Below are 20,496 nucleotides of genomic sequence, written 5' to 3'. Positions count from 1 at the left end.
CGACTTGCAGAGCATATTTCGACCCTAATTAAATCACTGCTATTTGAAATTGTACCAAATTTGAATTTGAAAGTTGGCTATAACTTTATTCATATCCATCAGGTTAAGCAAGAAATGCATTATTCGATTCATAGATACACATGTTCAAGAATTGCAAAACCACCAAGTAAAGAATGATGAACCAGGGTTGTATACTTGTATTATTAAACATGGTAAAGAAAGATGCAGAAGACATTCTTGTTGCTGAACAAGGTGAAGCAGAATGCCCGTATTGTGCTCTCCTCCATGCAAAAGTGTCGGTGTACAAAAGTAGGGGCACTCTTTTTTACACCTTTACTTGTGCACGGGCAGTCAGAGCCGCGACACGGCCATGCTGAGCAGGGCAGAAGAAGGAAGCCGACGCGTAAGGCAACCAAAGCAACGCCAAGACCAAGAGACACAAAGAGCAAGAGGGCGAGGTGGACTCCCCTGGCAAGACCCTTGCTGGGGCAGCCTCCGCAGCCCCGACAAGAGCCTTGCTGGGGCAACTTGCCCGACGCCAGCAGGGCAAGCCACCCTTGAGCCCACGGGTTCCAACACCACCAACCAACCACATTGGAACCAAGGCTCGGGAGGCGCCTCTGTGGTCGCATGCAGATCTTCGTCAAGATCATAAACACACAAGATCAGATGAGGACCAGAAGACGACGACCCTCGGCGAGATCCTTGCCGAGGAAATCCACGAGACCCCCGGCAAGACCCTTGCCGGGGACGACCACGGTGCCGCGGCAAGGCCCTTGCCGAAGACACTTACGGGGTCGTGGCCAGGCCCACATCTGCCAAGACTACACCGCCGCTCCCATGCAGCTGCTAGCTCAATCAGCTAGGCAGGCACCTGCGTGGCAGCGTGCGGCCTCTACACCGACTCAGCTAGCACCTGCGTGGTGGCATGCATATCTTCGTGAAGACTCCACCACCGCGCCAGCCCAGCAGCCAGCCAACGTGGCGCTACAACGCCTCGTCAGCTCGGACGCGCGTCATAGCCAGGCGAGGCGGCGACAGCTGGGACGAGCTTCCTTGCCGTCCCCGATAAAGCAAGAGGGGCACGTCAGCAGCGCATTAAATGCGTTTGTCCGACGGTGCCAGAGGATAGACTCATCGACTGTAGACCTTTCCACCTCCTGTGTGCCACTGTGGCAACCCCTTTTGCCTATAAAAGGAGGCCCGAGGCGACCAGGAGGGGGATTCGGATCTTTTGGACAAAGGACACACCGTAGCTAGTTCAAGAACTCAAGAACACTCAAATACATACACCAAAACAGGACTAGGGTTTTACGCATCCTCGCGGCCCGAACCTGGGTAAACAATCCTTGTGCTGACCGCCAGACCCGCTCTTTGCACAACCCCGCGCCCACCAACCATAGAAGGGACTCCAGTGATCCCATAGGTGTCGTTTCCACCGACATCTTTGGCGCGCCAGGTAGGTGGGCGCAGTTGCGGAAATCTGGTCTGGTTGGGGCAGCGGCTTCATTGTGGTCGTCACTCCAAGGAACAAGGCGACCAAACAGGCGGCGTCATCTGCGGATGCAGTAAACGCCCGCCCTGACAGAAAAGCTAAGTCACGCGAAATCTTGGTTATTTCCACTTATATAAGGCTGTCCTCCCCGAGATATCTCGTTCTTTGTATGGGAAACCTGCATGCAATGGGACCCTTCCGTTATGGCAACACCCTTGTTTCTGTCTCGAGCCCGCTCGACAGTTCATGCGGCCGCGCTAGTGGTGGCAAGGTGGCCTACCCATTGCCAGCAGCGCTCTTGTCCTGCTTCGAGTCTGCTCGATAGTTTAAGCGACCGCTCTGGCAGTGGCAAGGTGGCTTGCCAGGCAGCAAGCGCACTTTCGGCAAGGTGCTAAGGATCCGTCCTTAAAGCACCACGGCATGGGTTTACACGCCGGCAGCCTTATCTCAATAAGCGTAGGGTACGAACATACAAGGGGAGGTTTAACGGGAAGATAACATGCATGATATTAAAAGTACTACAAAGTTATATTACATCAATTGTGCCGCGATTCTAACTAAAGACAGAAATTGTCTTGGTCATGAGCCTGCAGCGGCGATGAAGAACGGGGTGCCTAGTCCCGACGCTGGCCCTCTACCCTCAGGATTTCGCCGATGCGGCTGGTGATGGGCTTGATACGCTCCTCGAGCGTCGCGAGGTCGGCATCCTCCGGCAAGCTCTCCAACGCGGCATCGAAGTCGAGGTTGGGGTTCCAGTGCGCCACCTTGGTGAGAACCTTGGTCATGGAACCCCGGCAAAGCCTCCGGGCCTCATCGGCCAGTGAGGCCGCCCTTTGGAGTGGAACAGCTCCATGGCTCCGATAACACCCTCGATGAACAGCATCAGCTTGGCGTTGGGGCTCACGTTCGGCTCCGGGACGTACCTCACGTTTGGCATCCCCATGGTAGCCAGTTGCATGGTGATCCTGCCGGCGACGTCCTCGAGGTGGCTGATCTAGAGGTTCTCGCCTTTCAGGAGATCCTCGTGGTTGGCGGTCTCGTTCTTCCGCAGCTGCCTCTCCTTCTCCAGATTCTTGGTCAGGTCTCCTCCCGGGCCCTGACCTCCGACAGCGTCCCCTCCAGACCCTCCAGCTTTTGCTTCAGGTCTTTGATGGAGTCGTTGGCCTTGGAGAGCTGCTCAGCCTTGCCGAGGACTGCGCCCTGCGCCTCCACCAGGGCACCGTTGAGCGTGTCCTTCTCCTTGGCCAGCTTCAGGGCCTGATCCTTCAGCCTGCCCTGCTCCACCTCCAGCTCCTTCACCTTGCTGGCGTGGACCAGGGCTTGGGCATCGAGCGCCTCCCGGTGCCTCTGCTCCAGCTCCTGGGTCCGCCGCACCACAAGCTTCTCGACCTCCTCGTCCTTTCCGCGGAGTGTCACAGCGAGCTTCTCCTCACGCGCGGCAAGGTCCTCCTCCTGGGAGTTTAGCGCAGCCTGCTGCTGGTGCCGAGCGGCCTCGGCCTGGGCGGCCTGCTGCTCCGCCAGTTCTTGGGCCTTCTTGATGTCGGCCTGCTTCATGACAAGCTCCAGCTGGTGCTCAGCCAGCGCGTCTTGGGCGGCCTTCAGGTCCTTGTGGGCCTGGCAGAACCAAGCCTGCGCCTCGGCAACACGCTTCTCGAGGTCCACCTCCGCCTTGTCCACCACTGCCATCCTGGAATTGGCGTTGTCCAGGCGAGCGCGGTGAAGCACCTGGAGCTTCTGGAAGTTGGTGCTCATGGCCTGGAGGAGCCGCTCTTCCTGGGAACCGCCGCCACCGGCGCTCGGCCCGTCAACAACCTCAAGCCCGGCGGCGGCGAGCACTTCGTCATCAAACACCTCCCCGTCGACGGTGCCCCGGTGCTCGCCGTCCCCGGGAGGTGGACGAACAGGTCGTCGCTCACCTTCAGGTACCGGCCCGAGCCAGAGGCAGCGGAGGAGGAAGGTTGGTTGTCAACCCCCTCCTCCTCGGCAGCGGCCTTGCCGGCCTCCCCGGCAGGCCCCTTGCCGGCCTCCTCGGCAGCAGCCTTGCCGGGCTCCCCGGCAGACCCCTTGGCGGCGTCCTCAGCAGCGCCCTTGGCGGCCTCCTCGGCGGCGATCTTGTCGGCCTCCGCCGCGGCGTCCCTAGCGACATCCTCGATGACGGTGTCTATGTCCTCCCGGTCCGTCGAGGGAGGATCTGGATATCGAGAAAAGGATAAGGCGAAGCCAAGACCAAGATTCAGAAAGAAGAGAAAAAGAACAGGGGCGGAAGGCGAATCACTTACCCGTGCCGGGCTGGGAAGAAGTAGCCCCTTCCCCGCCAACATCTGGCGCCGGAACAGAGCCACCAGCACCCGGGTTCGCCTCCTCTTCCTCCTCCATGCGCATAGGCTCGACGCTTGGCGCCGTTGCCGGGGACGCCCCTCGGGGCGGCGTGTTGGGGGTGGCCCCCAGTGGCTCCTCCTGCGACCATGGCAAGGTCAACACCAAGGGATCATACTCCAGTATGCGTTGAGAGGGAGCGAGTGGTGAACTTACGCTGGGGGTGTCGGTGTCAAAACCGGTGGATCTCGGGTAGGCGGTTCTGAACTGTGCGTCTAGGATCGATGGTAACAGGAGACGGGGGACACGATGTTTACCCAGGTTCGGGCCCTCTCTATGGAGGTAATACCCTACTTCCTGCTTGATTGATTTTGATGAATATGAGTGTTACAAGAGTTGATCTACCACGAGATTGTAATGGCTAAACCCTAGAAGTCTAGCCTATGTGTATATGGTCATGAATGTCCTCTATCCGGACCATGCTCTCTGGTTTATATAGACACCGGAGGGATCTAGGGTTACATGGAGTTGGTTACATGAGAATGAATCTTCACAGCTGGTCACCTAGCTTGCCTTCCACGCCAAGGAAAGTCCAATCCGGACACGAGTATGGTCTTTGGTCTTCATGTCTTCACAGCCCATCAGTCCGGCCCAATGAATAACAGGCCGGACGCCCGAGGACCCCTTAGTCCAGGACTCCCTCAGTAGCCCCTAAACCCGGCTTCAATGATGAGGAGTCCGGCGTGCAGATTGTCTTCGGCATTGCAAGGCGGGTTCCCCTTTCTCCAAACTCCAAGATAGTCTTCGGATGTGATGATTGTATCCGGACCTGTTACACACACCATACACAACCGCAGAGAGAATATAATATTTGCACGAACCTAATCTGTTGATAACTTCTTTACAACACGACATTGCGTCTGTCCGGTCATAATTTTGAACCGTTTTTATCTGCCACCCCACGTTCCGAGACGCGGTTGCTATTGGCACGTCTTGTCGAAGCAGAGATCGTGTCCCCTTATTGCGGGATTCTCATCAATGCGGGCATGGGTAACTCAACCATGCCGTTTATACAACCCTTGGGAATAGGTGAGCTTTTAGGACAAGTGGGGAGGCGCTTGATATTCGCGGCCTTTATAAGGGGGTAAGGACACTCTCCCTTTACCCACACCCTTCTTCATCCTTAGTCCTTCCTTCCTTGAGCTCTAGCGCCCAAGCTTTAGCTTTTCCTCGTTTGAGAAGGCACTCCAATCATGTCCGGATCTGGAGCTGGAGGCAAGTGGATGGCCTCCTCTGTTAAGAAGAAGGACATCGTGGGGCTCCAAGAGGCTGGCTATTTAGCCAAGGAGATTGCTCACCGACTCCCGGCAAAAGGGAAAATCGTCCCTACCCCCGAGCCCCAGGAGAGGGTTGTGTTTTTCACACACTTCGTCCGCGGGCTGGGATTCCCCCTTCATCCATTTGTCCGTGGATTGATGTTTTACTATGGGTTGGACTTCCACGATCTGGCCCCCAACTTTATACTCAACATCTCAGCATTTATCATTGTGTGCGAAGCCTTTCTCCGCATCCCGCCTCACTTCGGCCTATGGCTGAAGACCTTCAACGTGAAACCGAAGGTGGTGAGCAGTCAACAAGCAGAGTGCGGAGGCGCCATGGTGGGCAAAATGCCAATGTCACCTGGCCCGAAGGCTCCTTCGCGGAGACGGTGAAGGGATGGCAGTCGGGGTGGTTTTACATCACCGAGCCGCGTGACGCCGATTGGGCAGCAGCCCCTGAATTCCGATCCGGAGTTCCGATGCGGCTCACTTCCTGGCAAGAGAAGGGCCTGATCTGGGGATCCTTGGACGAGATAACTGGGCTCCAGACATGCGTCCAGAATATGATAACCAAAAAGATCAAGCTTGTGAATGTGATCCAGGTTATGCTCATCCGCCGGATCCTTCCGTGCCAACGCCGGACTTGCTATTTGTGGGAGTACGACCCCGCCGAGCACTAGACGCTGCGAGGGCTCTTCGGCACAACGCACGAAGGCGTTTGGAAAGCGCTCTTCAAGGCCGGCGAGACGCCCCCGCCCACGACCGAAAATCGCGGGCTTAGCTCAAAGCGCCACGCCAATTCGGTAAGTCTTTAGTGTTTTCGAGGTACACCCGTCACCGGCATATTTTGAGGATGGATACTGAGTTCCTCCACCCACTTTACCAGGCCTGGATCGAGGTGGCGGAGCAGATTAACTGTCCGGCCCCGCTTCCTGAGGAGGAAGAATTCCCACTTCTGACGAAGATGTTGTTTCCGGCGCCGTATGACGTGCCAGAAAAGACGGCCAAGAAAGGCCCTTGCCAAAAAGGCGCTCCAGACATGTCATCCGAGGACGAAACTTCCTCTTCGTCCGATGACGACGACGAAGAGGGAGAAGAAGAAAACGATTCCCCACCTGAGGTGGGGAGAAAGAGGAGGGCGCCCCTCCCGGATTCGGAGGCGAAAGCGCCTAAGAGGGTTAAAGGCTCCCAAGCGGATAACTCCGTGTGGGACGTTGATAGTAGTCCGGAGCGACCTCGCCGGACCAAGCCTCGAGCTGCCTCGTAAGTACCAGAATCCGCAACCGTATGGCCTTCCTAGTTTGTAGTATTGACATATTGTAAGCCTTGTTACTGCAGTCCGGCACGCGATGGCTCCCTGCAATCCTCAACTGAGGATTCGCCGGACTCGAAGGAGACGGCTAGCATATCTCCGCCACCTGCTCATTCCGTCTCACCCAAGGGTGATGACGAGGTGGTGTCCAAAAAGGCTTTCCTAGGCCGGGGGGAGATTTCGGAGATCATCGGGGTGACGTCCCAAGATGACTTTTCGGCCACCGGGCATGCGGGGAAAAAAGTCCCCATGGGTACTGGCGACGGGGCCCGAGTTCCGTTTGGACCTCAGCCGGATACCATTCCGGAGATCTACATGGCTCCAGGGTCCAGCGAGCAGCATTCCCTGCAAGGAGGGAATATGCCTGTTCCACGGGTGACCTCTGTCCAACCAGAGGCGCCGGATAATCTGCTCGAGGCGCTACGAGGCGTCTCTATTGTGGATGAACACCGTGTCCTTATGGACACGGTGATAGAGAAGGTTCAGTTCGTCAGATGCGGACTGACAGAAGCCTGCACTAGCCTTCTAACGGGCTTTGAGGTAAGCAATGTGATTGTAGGAAAAATATCACAGTATAGACAGTAGCCCCTGATGCTCTGTTTGGTGTTCGAGAAGAAAAGCCGAACAGAGGATCAAGAATAAATATCGCAGCAGTCTAACATGAGTTGTCTATATGAATAAGCAGGTATCGCTTAAGGCTGCCACTGCTCATGCCGTGGAGGTCTCCGGACTAAAGCAGAAACTGGAGCAGGCCGAGGAGGAGCTCGGCCTCGTGAAGAACACTACAAAAAAATACACTTCCGTGATGATACGTGTTTGTCACAGTAGGTCGCGTTTTTTGTCATGCATGTACATCCATGACAAATTTATGACAGAATCAAGATAGTCATACCTGTGCTGTCGTAGAAGTGTTCCATGAAATTACCAAAATTATCATCACGGAAGTGTCCACTTCCATGACGATAAATCGCACGTCACAGAAGTGCTTTCGTCAAGGGTGACCGACACGTGGCATCCACCGTAACGGAACGCCGTTAAGATATCGGGTCGGGTTTTGGATTCGATAACCCGTTAACAGCCCCGGCCAATGGGGATTTTCCACGTATAAAATCATCATTGGCTGGAGGAAACACGTGTCGGCACACCGTTGGGACAGATGTCATCCGCTCATTGGACCGAAGGCGCCTATGATACGACGACACGTGGCACGGCCCAACAGAGGCCCATTCCTATGAAAAGGCCGGCCCATTTGACTTGGTCAAATGGTGGCGGGCCGGCCCACGGAAAGCCTGTTAACGGCCTGTTCGCATATAGCCCATTTGCAGCCCGCTAACCCAGGGCCCGTTACGCCCTATCCGAATTAGGCCCAGTAGCATCATCTGGGCCGTCCAATATGATTCAGCCCATTTTAACTTCCGGCCCATGTGTGGCCCATGACTTCTTTTGGCCCATATGAGGACCTTTGTAACTCTTGGCCCATTAACGGCCCGTGGTGAAACTGGCCCGTAATGAACAGTGTATCACTTTATACCCATTAACGGCCCGTTATTCCATTGGGCCATTTCCAGCCCAAGTTATCTTTCGGCCTTCTCAGGGCCCATTGATTCTTGGGCTCATTTGCAGCATTCGGTTACATATGGCCCGTTACTGTCATTTTCTGCTTGTGGGCCAAATTCAGCCCGTTGTTACAGTTGGCCCATTTGCGGACCGTTAATACGTTGGGCCGTTTTCATGTCAAAAAAACCCGTTGGGCTGTTTTCATAGAGTTATCAAATACAGCCTATTAACGGCCCGTTATGGTCCACGAATAGTATGGCCCATGATTGGCAAAATGATGATACGCCCCGTAGAAGGCCCATGGATCCTACGGCCCGTATGAGGCCCATGGATAGTACGGCCCGTAGAAGGCCCATGGATCGTACGACCCGTAGAAGGCCCATGGACCCTACGGCCCGTAGAAGGCCCATGGACCCTACGGCCCGTAGAAGGCCCATATAGAAGGCCGATGGATCCTACGGCCGGACGAAGGCCCATGGATCATACGGCCTACAGGAGGCCCATGGTTACAACAGTCCGTGTGTTGCCACGATTATTTTGGCCTAGTTACCAAAAATAGGCTATTGTGGCCACTAGAAAAAAACAGAAAAAGAACTGCAGTGACTACAAGCAAACAACTAAACAAGAAAATAAGGAAATAAATAAGCAAGCAATTAATGCTAGCCTATTACCGCTATTACACATATTACATCCACTAGGCATCAAACTTCGCCACCAGTGCAAATATAGGGAACAAAGCAGCACATTACATACACTGGCCGTCAAAATTGGCCACCAGTGCAAATAAACGCGGCAGCAAAACAAGAGCATAACTGAAACAACTTCAGAAGAGCTCAAGAAACGTTATCCTGGGTATCCACCATGCTGGCAATAAGCTTAGCAAGCTGATTAGCTTTGTCCTGTTTGGCGCTAAAATCCTCCAACGCTTGCTGTTGCACCAGAAAGTATGCATCTGAATGCTCCAGGGACTTCCGCAGTCCTTCCGCTACTTGTCGCAGCATAGCTGATCGATGTCTTTCAGCTTGTAGTTGAGACTCAAGAAACCGAACCGATTCAGACAGTGAGTTTGAATAGCTTGTGCAAGCGGTAGTGGCCAATAACTCGAACACTAAACCAAGACAGGACTTTGGGGTTGTCTCGCTGTCTTCAAGATAGTCTTCCTTAGCTGTTTTATTAGCTTTGTTGGAGACCAACAAGGATGTGTCACTATCCCGAACCTTATCTGCATTACTTCCTTTACCATTGCTTAATAAGGCACTCTTCCCCAATATTCTGTCAGCATTCTAAAAGAAGAAACAAGCAGACACATAACAAGTTTAGCATGTACTCGTATATGAAACTCATTTCGGTGAACCAGTTCATTAGTAAGGTGGACATGATTAAACTACCAAGTCTTCTATTGCCAAGTACTAGTACATAATAAAAGCATCAAACAAACATATATCTATGTCCTATGGTCACTGCATTGTCTTGCCAAATCAAAATAGAGACACGGTTCAAATCATATCAGTTCAAGACAAAGCAGCAGTGAAAGAATACAAAGCGTGGGAAACTACACGGCACAACAAGATTTCAGATGGGTACCACGGGTCTACATGTACAACAACACTATTGGCTCTGTTGTGATGCTAGTAATGTGCATGATATGAAAGTCAACTGTATACACAATTGAAATTGAAATCAACAGAGCTATTGATAAGAGCAAACCTGTTAAAGAAACATGCGTGAACATACCTGCTGTGCCGTTGGAGTTTCGATTGGATCCTTCAATTTAAAAATAAGTTTGTATGAGTAAATACAGTGATACAAGAGCAAAACAATCATAGTTAAAAAAGGCGCGCCTAAGCGAGCGCTTAAGCGCGCCTAGGCTCTAGGCGTTGGCAAAACGCATTGCGCATAACTACGCATAATCTGTGCATAACTGCGCATAAGCATGCGCTTTGGTCAGTAAAGCGCAAGGCGGTGGCAAAACGCACAATTAACGCCTAGCGCTTTTTTGAACTATGATAGCAATGGAATCTTAAATTAGAACAGTTGTTCTTCAGGTTTAGGCACTTGTTCTACATGAACAGAGTACAGTAAGATGCAAGAATATAATACTTAAAAATAGAAAATGAGCTCATAGACCTTACCACATTCTTGGTTCGGGACCAATATAGAACAAGGCGTTCCCAGTCATCGTCTAGTAAATGTGTCTTAGGAGAACATAAGGGAATTTGATGAGTTTCTTTGCCGGTGAAGTACGTTTTCTTCAGGTAATTCCGATACTGCCACCAAGCATTCTTGAAGATAGCAGAGGTATTAGCACAGGTTACCTCATCCCGAGTTTCCAAATCGGTCCTTCTCTATAGAGAAAAATGGGAAAATTTGCTGTATTATAACCATCATGGAGGTAGGATGTATGGGACGAAGCAAAGTAATTGCCATGAATAACATTACTTACACATAACTCCTGGACAAACACCTGCAACTGGCATTTTCCTTCATCTTCAGTATAATATTTCCAAGATGGGAAGATACGCACATACGATTTAACAACATCAAATGCGATAGATGCTAAACTACGACTAGCTGGTTGTGCTTCCTCCACAGGAATAGGCGTACTAACTGGTGGAGTTGGGGTTCGCCGTGATAGTACTGGCCCTTTGGGCACTGGAGCTGCCTTACTAACTGCTCTTGTTTGGGAGCTCTGTGGTGGAGATGGTGCTGTGTCAACAGGAACTGGGTTACTATCGGCTGGGGTTGGGGTTAGATTGGGTGAAGCTGGTTCTCTGTCCATCGCAGTAGGGGTACAATCTGCGAGAGTTTGGGTTATGTGTGGTAGGGCTGGTTCTTGTGCATGTACAACCGGGGTGCTATCTCCACCAAGAGGTAGCACTGTTTTATTTGAAGACCGTGTTTTTAGTCCGCTAGATACTGGCATCACCCGCTCCAATTCAAATGGCTGATAAACAGGAAACATTGTTGAATGTACAGACATTGTATGAGAGACAGGTGCAATAGATAGTGTGGAAAAAGGAGGGCATGAAATAGTTGACATGTATATTGTTTAACTAAAACGGATAGCATGACATAATTTCACATATATGATGTCTATCTAAACTGGATAGCATAGCATAACATAATTCAAAGATATGATGAATAACTAAACAGGATCGCATGACATAATTCACCTACATGTTATCTAAGTAATCAGGATCGCATCATTTAATTCACATATGTGATTTATATGCTAAACAGAGGGCATTCGATATGATGTCTGAACTAAGAACATGGTGTTGAATATTGTGTATATGATGTCTAAACTATGCAATGCAAGACACCGTATGCATGATATGAGCAGTATAACCGTGCCAAGTTAGAGCATACACCTCAGTGGGGGAATAGGACTGGTCATCTGTCTCTGAATCCATCTCTGAGGAGCTATCGGGACCCAACAAGAGATCTGCTTCGACAGGTAGCACTGTCTGCTCTGAAGGCCTTGTTTTCACTCCAGATTTTTCCATCTCCCACCCAAATGGCTGATTCACAGGAAGAGTAGTTTAATGTACAAACATTGTCGACAAATGGAAATGTAATGAAGAAAAGGATGGGCAAGATATCATTCAAATATATGATGCCTGGTTAAACAGGATGGCATTGCACATTTCACATATATTATGGCTGGCTAAAAGACATGAGACTGCATAATTCCCATATATGATATAGAAACTAAACAGGTGGCATTACAGAACATGTCTAAACTAAGCAGATGACATATATGATGTCAAAAGTAGGCACTGCAAGGCAACATATGCATGATATGACTAACATCATCATGCCAAGGTAGAGCAAACACCTTGGGGGGTAAATAGGAGTGGTCAGCGGCGTCTGAATCCGCCTTAGAACAGATATCTTCCTTTGGATTACAATCTGGAGAGGGGTGGGGAGGGTTTGCCATTGAACCCACCATGGAGCGATGTCTGCATGACATTGTATTGCTGCGCAAAACTCTTCTCTTTTTCTCTACATGTTCAGCATGACTGTGTACAATATCTGACATTCATACGAAAAAAATCTGGTGAGATTATGTAAGGAGAGCATGCAGAAATTTAGAGTGATGGTAAAAACTAGTGGATCGACGTTTTTCCGTTGAACCAAAATAGCCCTAATGGATCGACGTGAATGTATAGTAATAAGTGATGCAACAAGTGTACAACCTCTTTGCCGTAGCCGTGTCGACCTCAGCATCACTGGGTTGGTCACTGAAGCAGTTGAGGCAGAGGTGGCTGTCGGAGGTGTGGAGGAAGATCTGAGGAATTTATAGACGACGTCCAGGGCACTGCTCTGTTGTGATGGATCGTTCTGTCGTTGGAGCAGCTCCGGTGAGCCGTAAGACGTCAAGGCTGAAGCAGCACAAGACAGACATCGTCAATCTCAAGTGGGATTCTAATAGCATCTCCAATAGATGATGTAAAATGGATGTAAAATTAAAATCACCAAAAACCACCTGACTACAACAGATGAGGTAAAAACTGTTGACTCTGAACTTAACTGTCGAAACTGAAATTTACTGTGGAATCTGAATGCTACTGTCGAAACTGAACGCAATGGTAGCAGAGAGGCACTTGACATGTAGTTTAGGGAGGGCCTGCAGTTCATCTTCAACCTGCACCCCCCTGAGCCGCCAGCCACCACCGGCCGAACCGCCGGCCCCAGCGCCGCCTCGCCGCCCCGAAACAACTCGCCACCGCCGCCCCGGCTAGCCCTCTAGGCCCCCCGCCCCACCCTGAACCCTAAGATAGATAGTGGGGTACCTCTCCGGCAGGCCCCCGTCCCCGCTGCGGGTGGTTCTTCCTTAACTCTGGCGAGCCCCCCAACCCCTGAAAATCGACTGACCCAAAAATCGATTCAGTTGACTGAAGTGTGGCTTAATCGAAGCAGAGCAGCAGCACGAGCGAGGGGGAGAGCAGCAGCAGATCCGGCTGGTATGGCCGCCGCCACCGAAGGGGCCTCGCACTGGGGGAGAGCCGCCGTGGAGATGTCGCCCGCGGCGCCGACTTCAAGGTAGCCGCTCCATGGGGGTGCGGGATGGAGCACCGTCGGCGCCGGGAGGTCGAGTTAAGGAGAAGGTGCGATGCGATGAGTGTACAACCTCTTTGGTGGCGCCGAGTAGGCCTCGGCTTCGTCCGAGGAGTCGGTGAGGATGCTGCGGTTCCGGTGGAGCAGATTAAGGCGGCGCTGTGGGGATGGAGCAGCCGCGATAGACGAGGCAATCGTCGGAGCAGCTCCTTGGAGGTGGAGGACGGGGCGGCTGAACCGGCGGGACGACGAGATGGACGACGGATCCTCATCCGGGGAGGTGGACGAGGGACGTCAAGGTGTTGCGGTGGACGACGTCGTCGGGGAAGAGGCTCCGGCTGGGCAGCGGTGACATGGCGGACGGAGGAGGGTGGGGTTTCGCGGCTGGAGTGGAGAGGTTATGGCGGCCTGCAATTTCGAATGGCGAAAAGGGGGCGATGGGAGGGGGTGAAGCATGACTTAGGGACGCGCTTGTCCAAAATGTAGGGTGTGTTACAAAAGTACCCCCCACCGATTTGAACTAGCGGCCCTTTCGGCTCAGGGTTAGAAGGGGGATTTCGCGTGTCGGGATTTGGCAGCTGGAGGGAGTTTTCGCGCGCGTTGTAATTTCGGGATAGCAAGGCGCGGGTTGTGAAGGCGCCAGTTTTGGGAGCACGATATCTGAATTTTCGGGATATAACAAGACGCGGGTTGAATTTTAGGGACAAGCCTAACGTGTAGTAATATTGTACTTGTACATACCAAATCAATTCACACTTCCCTCAACCAAAAAGAAAACGAAAAAAATAAAACTATTCACACCACACAAAGAGAGAGTCTTGCCCCGTTTTACTATACAAATGCTATTCAAAGATACTCCCTACTTCCATCTATATAGGGCCTAATGCGTTTTTCGATGCTAACTTTGACCAAATATTAGAGCAATGATATATGACATGCAACTTACACAAAGCACACCGTTAAATTCGTCTATGAAAGGTTCTTTCAATGATATAATTTTCACATTGTGCATGTCATGTACTATTAATCTTGTCAATAGTCAAAGGCGGTCTTAAAAATCTCATTACGCCCTATATCGATGGAAGGAGGGAGTATGAGTCCATGTTATGTCCAATTAAATTTTTTCGCTTGCTGTATAATGCATGTAACCTACTCATACCAACATTTTAGTGCATTCCAAATGTCTATACTACCGCTGCAATTCGAACTAAATTTGAATTCGTTTCTCTATTTCAATAAGAATCTACAATCATGATTGTTGCCAACTTCAACCATCATAGTTTCCTTGCTATCCGCCAGATATAAATCGGACGGCCTATAATGCAGGATGGCAGGCACACCATCATCAACAACTCCGTTTTTTTATAAGAGTAGAGATAAAATATATTAAATGTAGTATAACATGTTCATAACCACACCATGTGTATCACCGTTATATATATTCACACATGCGCCGGTTTGAAACACTATGATAAATTCTTCAAATATCCGAATTCGCTCTTTATAATGAAGTATATATGATCTCTATTCGTCTTTTACACCCACACAACCCTCTTATCTTTGTAGCTAGAGCTAACTTTCTCTTGTGCATGCACACGCCCACATCCCTCTCACCCTCCCTCAGCATTCTCTAGCTCCATCGCGCAAATTCGTCTTTTCACTTTAGGTCGTTCACCCACGGTGTGTGTAGGCCCCCCAGCCCCTTCTTTACGGCACACATCGATCGATATGCCTCTCTAGCCAGGTGTGCCTAGCACAAACACAAGCTTCCCCTCTTCTCTTGTCACCGTCCATGCCTCACTCCCACCACTCTTTTTCATCGTTCTCGTACTCGCACACTCCTCCCCCTCGATATAGTATGCCTCTCGTACCACCTCCTACATGCATCCCTCTCTCTCTATCCTTCTCCTCGTGCCTCATTTGCTTCTAACACACACATGCATGTATACCGATCGACCTCCCAACATATACCTAGATCGACTTTAACTACCCCCCCCATCGATCGACGTACCTCACAAGTTATGTCTCTCCTTTCTCTAACAAAGGGCGATTGATCTTCATATGTAGTTACGTTTGCTTACCACAGCCACATCGCCCCCCTCATCATTCGTGCATGCCTCCTGACCAGTCTCTCACACGCACGTGCACAGACAACAAGCAGCCATCTCCTCTCTTATTGATATTGCGGGCGTGCCCTCCGTTTGTCTAGCAAGCCTATCCCACCATTTGTTAGAAGAAAATCCACTACCACCCCTCCAACACTCTAGCTCTGTCTCTCTCCCAACCTTATTCCTCTCCTGCACATATGCATGGATGCCGATCGATCTCCCTTAATACATTAATTGAGTTTCTGGACTTTTAATGTGCATAATCTAAATATGAATTGCATGCACATGCTCCGGTGCACCAAAGTGGGTTGAAAAATCACATGTGTGTCCTTGGTTGAATTTCTAGGTCCCATGGAAGAAATGAGAATGAAATTCAAACATCTGGGCATCATGACTCGGCCGAGAACATCGAGAAACTTTGATTTTAAATTCATGTAAATCCAAAACTCGCCTGGAAATCATGAAACTTGGCATGGTGTCATGTCACGGCACTAACATGTTGTGGTAAAAAATTGGGCCGATTTGGAAGCTCGTGGTTCTAAGAGGGAACGTGCCACCTTTGAGTGTGAAACGATATACGCTGCCCCCCCTTGAGTTTCCTTAACAAAGGCAACATAGAACTACATTAGTGCCCTGTTAAATTTTGGAATTATTCCGGGTTCGTTTGTCGTTTTTATACATTAATTGAGTTTCTGGTCATTTAATGTGCATAAGTCAAATTTGAACTACAAGCACATGCTCTCGTGCACCAAAGTTGGTTGAAAAATCACATTTGTGTCCTCGGGTGAATTTCTAGGTCCCATGCAAGAAATGAGAATGAAATTAAAACATCTGGGCATCGTGGCTCGGCCGAGAACATTGAGAAACTTGGTTTTAAAATTCTTGTAAATCCAAAACACGTCTGAAAATCATGAAACTTGGCATGGATGTCATGTCATGGTACTACCATGTTGTGGTAAAAAAATTGGCCGAATAGGAACAGATTTTGGTATAAGCTTCTTGCAAACCGAAGCTTCTCTCAAGAAGGCTCGTGGTTCTGAGAGGGAACGTGCCACCTTTGAGTGCGAAACGATATACGTTGTCCCCCTTGAGTTTATTTACAAAGGCAACATAGAACTACATGAGTGCCCTGTTAAATTTTGGAATTATTCCGGCTTCATTTGGCCTTATTTACACATTAATTGAGTTTTTGGTCATTTAATGTGCATAATTCAAATTTGAACTACAAGCACATGCTCCCGTGCACCAAAGTTGGTTGAAAACTCACATTTGTGTCCTCGGGTGAATTTCTACTCCCTCCTTCCATCTATATAGGTCCTAATGCATTTTTCGAGGCTAACTTTGACCAAACGTTAGAGCAATAATATATGACATGCAACTTACACAAAGCATACCTTCAAATTTGTATGTCAAAGGAGCTTCCAATAATATAATTTTCATAGTATACATCTCATGTGCTATTAATCTTGTCAATAGTCAAAGGCTGTCTTGAAAAACACATTAGGCCCTATATAGATGGAAGGAGGGAGTAGGTCCCATGCAAAAAATGAGAATAAAATTCAAACATCTGGGCATCGTGGCTCGGTTGAGAACATTGAGAAACTTGGTTTTAAAATCATGAAACTTGGCATGGTGTCATGTCATGGTAGTACCATGCCGTGGTAAAAAAAATTGGCCGAATAGGAACAAATTTTGGTATAAGCTTTGCAATCGAGCTTCTCTCAAGAAGGCTCGTGGTTCTGGGAGGGAACGTGTCACCTTTGTGTGCATAATTCAAATTTGAAATACAAGCACATGTTCCAGTGCACCAAAGTTGGTTGAAAAATCACATGTGTGTCCTCGGGTAAATTTCTAGGTTCCATGCAAGAAATGGGAATGAAATTCAAAATTCTGGGCGTCGTGGCTGGGTTGGAAACATTGAGAAACTTAGTTTTTTAATTCCTGTAAATCCAAAACACGCATGAAAATAATGAAACTTGGCTTGGTGCCATGACATGGCACCAACATGCTGTTGTAAATTTGCAGTCCGATTTGCAAAGGCGCACACATTAACAATCAACAAAGTCATTTTGGAACAAGTGCTGTCGCGTTACAATCGGAAACACAAGTATTATTGAAACCGTGGGCGTTCTACTTACTAGTACCATTTACGTGCCGCCACGCGTCCCCATTTTTTATTAGCTAGGAGGCGCCGTGCAGGGTAGCTATTTGAGTACGAGAGGCGTGCGATCAGACCCCTGCGCATGCTTATCGGGAGGAGAGCCCTTTGACCTCCATCTGCCGTCCACCTCTCTCCCAAGGTCTCCATTAATGGTGCCCGAGCCTCTATTTAATGGCGTGACTATGTCTCACTCGACTGAGATTTAAGAGAGAAAAAAGAAAATCTGAAAGCACGGATCTTGATGTAAGATCCGACGGACCTATATAGCATCTACTGCGACTTATAGCAAGAATGATGAATATATAAGGACACGGCAGTCCGCGCAGGCCAGGTGCCCTCCCTTGCACTTCAGAAATCAATCGAACAGCACATCAATCAAGAAACCTGCACCTTGCTCAATCAGCCGAACGGACGAGGTGTATTCGAACCTCATACACTGGAGGCGTCAAGGGGCGGAGGCACAAGGGGCAGTGGAGCACGGTGAGGTCCATCGAGACCTTAGAGAGCTCCATCGTCGGGTCCTGTTCGGTCTGCATGATCTCGCCCTCCTCGTGCACAACCATCTCTCGACTTGGGCCGGGGTATTACAAAGCTTTACCGTCACATATTTTATACTACTTCAAGGTGCATTAAATCAACACATGCAAGTATCAAAAGGAGAGTCACGGCATGCATGCATGCATTGTAATTAATGCATCGGTAAACGCAAATTATTGAAATATATCGAGTGCAGTGCTTTGATGTGTCGCGTCAACTCGTACATCAACGAGAAGTTTGATTATCCTCTCCCTCGCGGACTTAACTGCACCTGCCTTTGGCTGTATGATAGGTTGGCCACACACCTGTCGGGCCCACCTGTCATACATGCAAAGGCAGGAGCGTTCCTCCCTCGCCCATGAGCGTGGTGGCTGGCAAGACTAGGAGAAGCTTTCGCTACACGCTCTCCCTCCCGCACGCGGTGGACATGCAGCAGTTCAACCGGTGTCAAATGGCCAGAAGCGTACTGTAGTACTCCTCTAGTGCAATAGTACTCCATCATTGTTCGACTTCCCGAAGAGGCGAAGAGCCAAGCGCAGCCCGGACACTCGTGTGGCAGTTTCATGTGTAGAGTAGTCTAGGATAGCCTGTACCGTGCCTGTAAGCTTAAAATCGTTGGGGTCGGCTCCATGCTATGTGGCCGTCTCGAAGTTTTTAAAAAAAAATTAAAATAGTCTTCTGGCCCTACCTGACACCCTGGTGATTGTAGTTTGCACGCTCATCTGGTCAAGACAGGAATACATATATTAAATTTTTTTTTTCGAAAAGGGGGGATTCCCCGGCCTCTGCATCAGAACGATGCATACGGCCACATATATTTTAATTTGTGGTGGGTAAATGTTAGAGGTTGCAGCAAATATATTATACACTGCGGGTCTTTCAGCCAAGTTTAGAGGCAAGCATGTGGGGCCAGTGCTATGATGTGTCGCATCAACTCGTACAACGAGGAGAAGCTTGATTTTACTACACGCCTTCTCCCTCACCCATGCGCGTGGTTGCTCGCAAACGAGGACATGCTTTTGCTTAGTAGTACTTCTACAACAAGCTATCCGTCCCGCTTGCGGTGGACGGACATGCAGCAGTGGATTCGACACTGTAGAAGCAGTAGTAGTAACATCATTGTTCGTCTTCTCGAAGAGGCGAAGAGCCAAGCGCAAACCAAACGTTGCAGTTGCGAACATTGGAGCACGCATATAGCTAGGCTCTTGTATGAGACAAAATTGCTGTGTGAGCCCACTATTGTACTAATACGTACAACTACTTGCTAGTATAGCCCTGTAAACCAGAAAGGAGTATTTGCCCTTCTAGAGATTTCAACAAGTGACTAGACTACACCGAGATGGAGTACATATGGAGCAAAATGAGTGAATCTGCACCGTAAATAAATACGTACTAGTTCTATCGTTTTCCTTTCCGAGGTGCACAATATTGAGTATACTGACTAGTCTCTTTTTGACACGCATTTACGTTTTTTACACAGTACAGACGCAAGCGCTCATATACACGCGCATACACTCACCCCTATGAACGCACACATGCACGACACTATCTTGAAATTTACAAAGTCACCATAGGCACCTCGTCGTCGACGGGTCCATAGGTGCTTGAATGCCAAGAAGGGAGAGGGTAGCGGTTCCCGAGACGTTGAACGGTCAATGATGCATCCTCAATGACATGCAGATGGAATTAATTGGAGAAGCAGAATAGAGCCAGCACGATGTGAATGCAACAGAGTTTGGACTCTCATATAATAAAGGCGCTCCACCACTCCAATCCATCTACTCCCAAGTCTCTGCGCAACACTGCTCACTCCAATCCAAGACCAAGTGACCAGAAGCCACAAGCACCTATGGAGGCGAGCGGCAGTCGGCTGTGCCAAATCATCCAAGGCGCCGGCCTGCGGCCCCGCACCGCGCAGCGTTTCCAGACGGTGCTGGCGACCGCAGGCATCGTAGCCCTCGCCGACGCCGGCTTCGCCTCTCGCATGGACGACATGATGGTCAACTCCATCCGCAAGTTCACCGTCGTCAAGAAGCGCGCGGACGACCTTGCCGTACTGCTCCAGCCCGCGCGCCCAGGCTCCTCATTGCCTGCCACCCTCATCGGCCTCCATGGTGATGAACTCTTTCAAGCCCTGGTGGCCCTGCAGGTGCCGGAGGTCGCGACAAAGAATGTGCACCTCGAGGCCGCGCTCGCCGCGCAGCGCCTCGCCATGCAAGAAACCGCCAACCTGCACATCCACTTCTACGCCTCGACGGTGTAGAGTGCCCTGAGGTTGAGCACACAGATGATCTACGTACGTTCAAATACGATCAACCGTGCGACAGCAGTTCCAAATCGAGAGGGAAAGGCGAAGAGTCGGTGGACGGTTGCCAGTTTGCCACGACACGAAGAGGCGCCCCGGCCTACACGTCCTTTCGGAAATTGTACAAAAGGACTCGCCGTCTTCTCACTGACATGTTGGAACGGGACCACATGTCAACGAAACATGGTGTGTAATTTCTCGTGCAAAATGCGATCTGGCCGCGTTGGCCCGAGGTGCCGCATTAGTTATCGACCTTTATTTTTTAACATACAATCTGAGTGGATAGCTCCTGTGGTCATCACACGTGAGCGGATATATAGGTGGG

The sequence above is a fragment of the Triticum aestivum genome, chromosome 3D (assembly GCF_018294505.1).
Source record: "Triticum aestivum cultivar Chinese Spring chromosome 3D, IWGSC CS RefSeq v2.1, whole genome shotgun sequence".
In the NCBI taxonomy this organism is placed as follows: Eukaryota; Viridiplantae; Streptophyta; class Magnoliopsida; order Poales; family Poaceae; genus Triticum; species Triticum aestivum.
Note: the sequence above shows the minus strand (reverse complement) of the source record.